The sequence below is a fragment of the Moschus berezovskii genome, chromosome Y, assembly GCF_049115385.1.
Source record: "Moschus berezovskii isolate FMDL1 chromosome Y, NW_MosBer_1.0, whole genome shotgun sequence".
Taxonomy (NCBI): Eukaryota; Metazoa; Chordata; class Mammalia; order Artiodactyla; family Moschidae; genus Moschus; species Moschus berezovskii.
In genome coordinates this window covers 45,700,280-45,709,843 of record NC_142489.1, presented here as the reverse complement: position 1 = coordinate 45,709,843, position 9,564 = coordinate 45,700,280, and the positions used below count along the sequence as shown (strand labels likewise).

The 9,564-nt window shown below is 38.4% G+C and overlaps 1 pseudogene; it reads right to left on the bottom strand.

The window, feature by feature from the left end:
• Window positions 1–2,079: 2,079 nt before the first annotated feature.
• LOC148773112 (heat shock transcription factor, Y-linked-like) lies at window positions 2,080–9,251 on the bottom strand (annotated as a pseudogene).
• Window positions 9,252–9,564: the final 313 nt, after the last annotated feature.

Below are 9,564 nucleotides of genomic sequence, written 5' to 3'. Positions count from 1 at the left end.
TGGGAAAGTGCAGGCAGGTGAAGACACAGCAGTGGGAATTGCAAAAGGAACCATGAACTGGTACATAATAGGGAAGAAAATACATCAAGGCTATATATCGTCACCCAGCTCATTTGACTTCTGTGCAGAGTGCATCATGGAAAGTAATTTGCTGAAAGAATCTGAAGCTGGAAACAAAATTACTGTGAGAAGAATGAATAACCTGATTTAGAAGATGACAACACACAAATGGCTGAAATAAAGCATGAAGTAAAGAGCCTTCTGATGAAGGTGAAAGGAGAGAATGGAAAAGCTGGATTAAAACTCAATATAAAAAACAAACACTCCCAAAAAATAAGCTCATGGAATTTGGTCCCATCATTTTGAGATATATTGATGGGATTCGATTGAATTAGTGACGGGTTTCCCTTTCTTGACCTCGGATAACACTACTGAATTGACTGCAGCCATGAAATTTAAAGGAACTTGCACTTTGATGAAAAGCTGTGACCAACCTAGACACCACGTTAAAAAGCTGAGAGATTACTGAAAAAGACCTGACTAGTCAAAGTTGATTTTCAGGAGAAATGAGTGTAGGACTGAACAGAACCATAAGAACTGAGTGCCATAATATTGATGCTTTGCAACAACGCCTGGAGAAGATGTGTGAGAGTTCTGTGGTGAGCGTGGAGTTCAAACTGGAAAAGCGTGAAGGAAGCCATCTCTGACTGTCTCAGAAGGACCAATGCTGAACATGAAGAGCCAATATATCGGCCACATGAGTCCTAGAGCAAAATCACTGGGAAGAAACCGATGCTGGGAAAGAGTGGGCACAGGAGAAAAAGGGAACGGCATAGGATGAGATGGCCTCAAAGCATCACTGACTCAAATGTCAAGGATTTCAGAAAGCTCTAGGAGACTTGAAGGGCAGGTGAGCCCAGGGTTCTTGCTGTACATGTAGTCAGAAAGAGTCAGACAAGACGGAGTGACTGAACTACATCAAAAAATTAGTCTTGGCAGGGCTGAGAGATAGTTTAGATAACATGTTAAGCCTGCCATTGTACCTGGGATGATAAGTGATATTCAGGACATTTAGAAAGAACAAAGCTCTTGTCAGTTTCCTTCTTTTCCTCCCTCACATTGTACTTCTCACAATGTTTTTGGAGAGCTTCCCAGAAAAGAACTCCTGCGGAGTCATGTGGTATCTTAAGATGGAAACCTCATTCCAATTGCCACTTGGATCTACATCTTGGTCTTAGGCAGAAGGAGGTATTGTCTGTAAAAGTATCTGCTAGAGCTTCCCATCTTCTGATGTGTTAAAGGCTGATATTTGATTTTAAGGATGAGGTGAGAGTTAAGCAAACTTATATCTTCTCAACCAAACTCTGTAATCCTGGGAGAAGCATCTTTGACTTGTGTATCCTAGTTGCCCTTAGGAAGGTTTACATGGGGTTACATTAAGAAGCATGGATGTATGTAGGAGACTTTATCTATTTAAATTTTTCCACTTCCGTTCTCTGTAAATAGACCATTCCTCTTCTCTTAATGTCACATTTTTTGTCTTCAGATGAATTTAAGAATTGTGGAACTGTGTGAATGCATGTGAAGTACTATAAAACTGAAGACAGGGAATACACAGTCTTCCTCTTTGAATCAGATCTCGAGACTTTTGCCTTAACAGATTTGCACTATCAGTGACTCTCATGTATACATATTTTTTAAATTTATTTTAATTGGAGGCTAATTACTTTGCACTATTGTATTCATTTTTTCATACATTGACCTGAATCTGCCCCGGGTGTACATGGGTTCCCCATCTTGAACCCAGCTCCCACCTCCCTCCCCATTGCATACCTCTGGTTCATCCCAGTACACCAGCCTGAGCATCTTATATCATGCATCAAACATGGATTGGTGATTCTTTGCACATATAATAATATACATATTTCAATACCATTATATGATGATTGCCACACAGAGCTGAAACCAGAATTCCTGTATAATCATCATCTTATCAGTGTGGTAGGGTTTGGATATTTAAGATTTTATCTAAGAAGTATGTGGGCCATGTTATCACTTCCTTCTATTTAATTGTCTTCTTTAACTGATACCCTTTTGAAGGGGTAAGGCCACTTCTACCATCATTAGTTTCTTTGATCCCTAAGAATGTTATTCATATTGGTGAGTGTGCCACTTCCTATAGCAAAGTAGTATCCTATTATAGGAAGGCCTGGTTGAAACTCCACGCATATACTTAGCTTCTCTGGTATTGCCAAATTATTGGGTGGATGTTTTTGTTGTTGCCAGACATCACAGACTTCTAAGGCCCCTCTCAACTTTTGCTGGGCTGATTGTGACAGTGCCATAGATTTTAAGTATGTTAGGGAGAAGTAGCTTGGTTATTATCGAAATACTTTCAATTTTTGAGACTCATCCATTTGTCTTGTACTTTGAAATACTACAGCAGACTTGACATGGAAGCAAGCTAGATGTCCATCTGCAGATGAATAGATAAGAAAGCCTTGGTACATATACACAACAGAGTATTACTCAGCCATTAAAATGAATGCATTTGAACCAGTTCTAATGAGGTGGATGAACGGGCATTTTAATTTGTACTTCTTTATGGTAATGAATTAGCCGTTTCTTCAGCCAAAATCTCTAACATAAAAGTCCAAAAGAGAACCCAGACGTACACTCACAATCACATTCTTAATCTGATACAAATACACACACACACACACAAGCAGAGTCACAATCTTACATGCCCCAAACACAATTATGAAAGGAAAAGAAAACAAGGCTCATGAAGGACACCTATGAAATGCAGAGTTCTCTGTTATCTGTTTCTAGGCCTAATGTTGGAAGCTATTTTGTAGTTAAATGATTTCCCTCTAGTGACATTTTAAATCAAAATGTTTCAAACGATAGAACTTTGTTCTACATTCCATGGGATCTTAGAGTATTTTGCATCAAAAAATATTCTGTGATTTAATAAAATGAAAATAATGTTGTAGTGTAACAATATTGAAGTCATATTGACCTCTTTAGGCCCTTCAGTGACACATTTGCTTTTTATATTTTAAGCATCCAATTTCATCCACTGACCTTGTCCCATCAGTTTTTCTACTTTTTGCTCCAATCTTCTGTATTTATCTCACTTAAATTTTTTGTTTTCAGTTTTACAATTTTAGGCACCAATTATAAAGTAAATACAATAAAGGAAAGAAAATTGAATTCATGATTCATGGGGTCGTGGAGAGTCGGACACGACTGAGCGACTGAACTGAACTGAACTGATACAAAGGAAGCAAATTTGACTACATCGTCAGTCAGTTAGGCAGTTGAGTCGCTCATTCTTGTCTGACTCTTTGCGACCCCATGAATGTGCGAACATGCCAGGCCTCTCTGTCCATCACCAACTCCCGGAGTTCAACCAAACTCATGCCCATCGAGTCGGTGATGCCATTCAGCCACCTCATTCTCTGTCTTCCCCTTCTGCTCTTGCCCCAAATCCCTCCCAGCATCAGAGTCTTTTCCAGTGAGTCAGCTCTTCGCCTGAGGTGGCCAAAGTACTGCAGTTTCAGCTTTAACACCAGTTATTCCAATGAACAGCAAGAACTGATTTCCTTCAGAATGAACTGGTTGGATCTCCTTGCAATCCAAGGGACTCTCAAGAGTCTTCTCCAACACCACAGTCCAAAGCATCAATTCTTTGATGCTTTTCTTCACAGTCCAACTCTCACATCCATACATGACCACTGGAAAAACCATAGCCTTGACTAGCTAGACTTTGGTTGGCAAAGTAATGTCTCCGCTTTTTATATGCTATCTAGGTTCATCATAACTTTCCTTCCAAGGAGTAAGAGTCTTTTAGTTTCATAAAAATCCTGAAATCTAAAACAAGAGCATTGAACTTTGGGCTGAAATCATAACTAAGGACACCAGTTTCAATAACACTTACCATTGCTTCAAAATGCTCACCTCTCTAAACATGACATTCTCACCTACATTGACTGTAATTTTTCATTGAAAGAAAAAGTGTGTTTGTGGATCACTCCCTTATTTACACAGATATTCCACGGATTTCACTGTTCATTAGTTGCAAGAATGAGAGCGGTGAACTTAACTTGGTGATGTCCTATGTCGGTAACCATCCTAAAACAGGGATCTGGCTTGATGTTGCCACCATCATCTAAAGGAATGACCCCAAATTTGAGATTGCAAAGATTTCTAAGTAGTGTTCATGATATCTGGATAGTCCAACAAGCAGACACTTTGTTTAGAGTATTTCATTGTGAAATATATTAGAGAACAACCATTGCTATTAATCCCTGCTTACTCCATGACTTTTCTAGATTATTAAAATTAATGCTTCTTTTTTTTCATACATGTCTCCACAACTACTCTTGAATGTTAGGGCACTGGGGCCTGAAACTACATGCTTAGAATGGGGTCTTATAAACTTCACGAGAGCGCAGTCATTTTATGATATGAATTCCCACATTTAACATTCGTGCAAATATAACAAATATTTATCAACTTGGAAAAATTTATCAGTAAGGAGGAAAGGACCAATTATGGTAATAACGAAGGCTATAGGAATATGTTGAGTTATGTATATAGAATTTGATTGGTTATGACATTTCTTTATTGATAACTAGTAAGTACTTAAAATGTATCAGTTGTAAGCTTTAATTTTAGCTGATATGAAAGATACAGAGAGTAGACCCAAAAGACACTGAGGATCTGATATCTGGGCTCAACTTGCTAGGAGGGCAAATGACAGTTCCTTCCAACCCAAAAAATGAGTTGAGACAAAATTGTGAGAAGGGGCTTAGCATGACTGAAATTAGGTTGAGTGATTGTAGCTCCGGAAGCACAGTATAAGAGAAAGATAATGAAATTATTAAGGAAAAAAGATACCATGTCTTCACAGAATTTGTTAATCACACTGATGTGCTTCAGTCACCACCAGGAATTTATTCTGTCTCTGTGGGAACCGATAAGCAACATCTAAACATGCATTAGGAAATATAGGGTGGAATCTTGGTGTCAGCAAATAAAAGTGTGCCTTAAGGATAGCATCTTCCCTGGTGGCTCAGACAGTGAAGTGTCTGCCTGCAATGTGGGAGACCTGGGGTCAATCCCTGGGTCGGGAAGATCCCTGCAGAAGGAAATGGCAACCCACTCCAGTATCCTTGCCTGGAGAATCCCATGAACAGAGGAGCATGGTAGGCTACAGTCCATGGGGGTCGCAAAGAGTCGGACACGACTGAGCTACTTCACTTTCACTTTCATTTAAGGACAGTAGAGCAAAAATGACTTTATACAATATCACTTGTAATATACATATCTTGTGCTGACCATGTGCCAGTCACTTATTATGTCATGCTATCTTTGTATCACAGTGACAGTACAGTGGTGATCATGATTTTGATGATCAAGATTTTATATTTTCAATTACATAATGAAATTCTATACTGAAGCTGTCTACTCTTTTAAGCTTATACCAGTATCTAATAGAATATAATGTAACTATGAATGCACTAAGGTACATGCCGTGCATTTCCATTGCTTTAATTTTATTTGTATCTCTTCCTTCACCCATACACTCCATATGTACATACCCATTCATTTCAGCAGGGATGATTTCAGAAATCCCTTTACATCCATTACCTCTTTTATCTTTGTTCTCGTTTTCTTGCTTACAAATATTGGATCAGGTGTCATTGACCTAGGATGCATAACAAATGTTTTCTTGTTCTGAAGAGTTTATAAAACAGTGCAGTAAAATAGTCAGACATTTTATTAAAGCCTCATTTTTCTCTTCATCGTTTGTAAAAAGAAAATGAAACTATAAAGATGAACATATAACTTTACTGTTCAAATACAAGAATTGTAGGTATTTGTTGACATCTCCCCCCAAAATTTCAATGTTCATTCAGTTCAGGTCAGTCTCTCAGTCGTGTCCGACTCTTTGTGACCCCATGAATCACAGCACGCCAGGTCTTCCTGTCCATCACCAACTCCCGGAGTTCACTCAAACTCATGTCCATCCAGTCGGTGATGCCATCCATCTATCTCATTCTTGGTTGTCCCCTTCTCCTTCTGCCCACAATCGTTCCCAACATCAGAGTCTTTTCCAGTGAGTCAACTCATCGCATGAAGTGGCCAAAGTACTGGAGTTTCAGTTTTAGCATTAGTCCTTCCAAAGAACACCCAGGACTAATCTCCTTTAGAATGGACTGGTTGGATCTCCTTGCAGTCCAAGGGACTCTCAAGAGTCTTCTCCAGCACCACACTTCAAAAGCATCAATTCTTTGGTGATCAGCTTTCTTCACAGTCCAGCTCTCACATCCATACATGACCACGGGAATAACCATAGCCTTGACTAGATGGACCCTGGTTGACAAAGCCATATCTCTGCTTTTCAGTGTTATCTAGGCCGATCACAACCTTCCTTCCAAGGAGCAAGCGTCTTTCAATCATGTCTGCAATCAGCATCTGCAGTGATTTTGGAGCCCCCCAAAATAAGTCTGACACTGCTTCCACTGTTTTCCCATCTATTTCCCACGAAGTGATGGGACCAAATGCCATGACCTTTGCTTTCTGAATGTTGAGCTTCAAGACAACCGTTTCACTCTCCTCTTTCACTTTCAACAAGAGGCTTTTTAGTTCTTCATTAGGCTCCACAATCTGACATTTATTAGATAGGTCCGTTTTAATTAGCATGGTTTTCACATAATGATGATTCTTGATGAGTTGACTTGAAAGAGAGGAGGCAGATTTACAAGTGATCGTTGGCACTGAGGGCCATGAGTTTCCTCTCTTATGAAGATTACGAAAAATACTATCATATGCTGACATATCAAAATATCTAATCTGGAAACTTAGAATACTTCACCCTCAGTTCATAAAAGCTGCTCTGTAATGGAGATACAATGTGGTTCTGAGAAGCAGATGTAGTTATAGTAGGCAAATCCTCAACGTGTCCATTTACCTGAGTGTAGCTGCTATATGAGTGCCACTTAAAAATGCTCAACTGATTTAAAACAGCAGGTTGATCTTCCAAAATCTGTTCTGTTTGGTTAACTGATATTGATTATGGGGACTGTAAGTCACACAGAGCTAAATCTCTTTTATTAGCGACCATCTGGCTGGTGTGAGGCTTTTCTATGAAACGCACACTTAAACTGGTGGAGGCTGAAAATGTACTCTCTCCACTAGTTTCAGGAAGAAAATCAGAGTTACGACCATCTATGTTGACACTTGCCTTAACATGCTTCTTGCAATCTCGAACTAATGAAGATATTGCAGACGCATTGTTAATCCCAACTCTTCTTTTTATTCTTACTAAAAGTTGAGGATAGCCTCTTTTGAAATTTGGATTATAGTAGATCTGTAACTAAAGTCAAAGCATACAATTATTTAGTTTCTTTATAAGCCAAGGTAAAACTGCCATAAAAGCTAAACTATAAAAGTTTATTCCTTCATACAGATGGCTAACAAACACATGAAAAGATGCTCGACATCACTCATAATCAGAGAAATGCAAATCAAAACCACAGTGAGGTACTATTTCACTCCAGTCAGAATGGCTTTTATCCAAAATCTACAAGCAATAAATGCTGGAGAGGGTGTGGAGAAAAGAGAACACTCTTACACTGTTGGTGGGAAAGCAAACAGCACAACCACTATGGAAAACAGTGTGGAGATTCCTTAAAAATCTAGAAATAGAGCTACCATACGACCCAGCATACACATTCTTGGGCATACACACAGAGGAAACCAGAATTGAAAGAAATACATGTACTCCAAAATTTATCGCAGCATTGTTTATAATAGCCAGGACATGGAGGTAACCTAGATGTAATCTGCAGCTGAATGGATAAAAAAGCTATGGTGCATATAAACAAAGGTGTATATTAAAAAGGATACATTTGAATCAGTTCCAATGATGTGGATGAAACTGAAGCCTATTTTACAGAATGAAGTAAGGCAGAAAGAAAAACACCAATATATTATACTAACACATATATATGGAAATTAGAAAGATGATAACGATAGCCCTGTACACGAGAAAGCAAGAGAGACACAGATGTATAGAACAATCTTTTGCACTCTGTATGAGAGGGCGAGGGTGGGATGATTTGGGAGAATGGCATTGAAACATGTATATTATCATATGTGCAACGAATCACAAGTCCAGGTTTGATGCATGATACAGGATGCACGGGGCTGGTGTCATGGGATGAACCAGAGTGATGGGATGGGGAGGGAGGTTGGAAGGGGTTCTAGATGGGGAACACATGTACACCCAGAGCAGATTCATGTCAATGTATGGCAAAACCAATACAATATTGTAAAGTAATCAGCCTCTAATTAAATAAATTTAAAAAAGAAAAAAAATATTCCTTTAATGATACCAATTAAATTGCATCAAATAAAACGCCTCCAGATTAGTTTTAACAACTAACATGGTAGAACAATTATGCTTTTAAACGAAAAATATTTTGTATATATAGAGTAAATGCCACTTTAAATTTCTTGAAGACTCATATCTTGTTTCAAGTTGACTGGAAAATTTGTTAAACATCAAATACTATATCCTCTACCTGTTCTCAACTTCAAAAGATAAAGCTTTTTCAACAATTTGCTATCTCAATTTTAAATTCTGTTTTAGCTACATATGGTAACATGCTTTCTAGGTCACATGATTTAACCTTACATATTGCTAATAAGTGAAAATTTTGGAATACCTTGCTCGAAAGAGAGATGTTGTTTTCTTCTTCCAGAAAGTCAGATAGTGAAGCAGAACTTTGAAGAAGTTGTCGCTTTTTACTGAACCCATAAAGGTTAAGCTGTCGAACTTAACTTTTCATTTTATTGGTTTCAAGTATTCTGAAAGGTGCCTTTCTTTCCAAGAAATCTTTCCTGAAAAGTTCTTCATTGATCAAAATACAAGTGCCACTCTCATCCCACCAAATAGATTCAAATTGAACACTTGCAACAATATTATACAATTTTTGTGGAAAAGTGAGTGAAAGAAAATCATTCAGCTCACGTGTTTCAGAGACAGAAAATGTGTAACATGGCCTTTTCATCAGAACTTCATCAGACAAAGCCTGAAAAGCATATTCTTCAATAAGAGATCACAAAACCGAATCCCCAGCAAGTGCATAATCCTACAAAGGTCTCATGGAGGTTTCTGAACCAGGGCATTCATCGTTAGGAGGCACATCTTGAATTTCTGAAGAAATAAGTGCCATCTCAGAAAAATCGTTATTCAGACACGTTTCTCACTTTTTTGATTTTACACACTGCAAATTCAAATGCTGCTTGGCTGTCCTACAGAGAGAAACTCCCTAGACCATCAGAGTGGTTCAAAAAGTCACTGGTCTCCTAGCGATGGACGGGTGCCTGTTACATCACAAAGTTACTGGTCTCCTAGCAAATGAAGCATAATGTTCAACCAGTGTTTACTTCAGCATAATCTTAAAATACAGTCTCCTTACATAAATAGCAACCAAAACCATAAGCCTGCAAAATCTCATTCCTAATGAATTTTTATGTAGATAAATC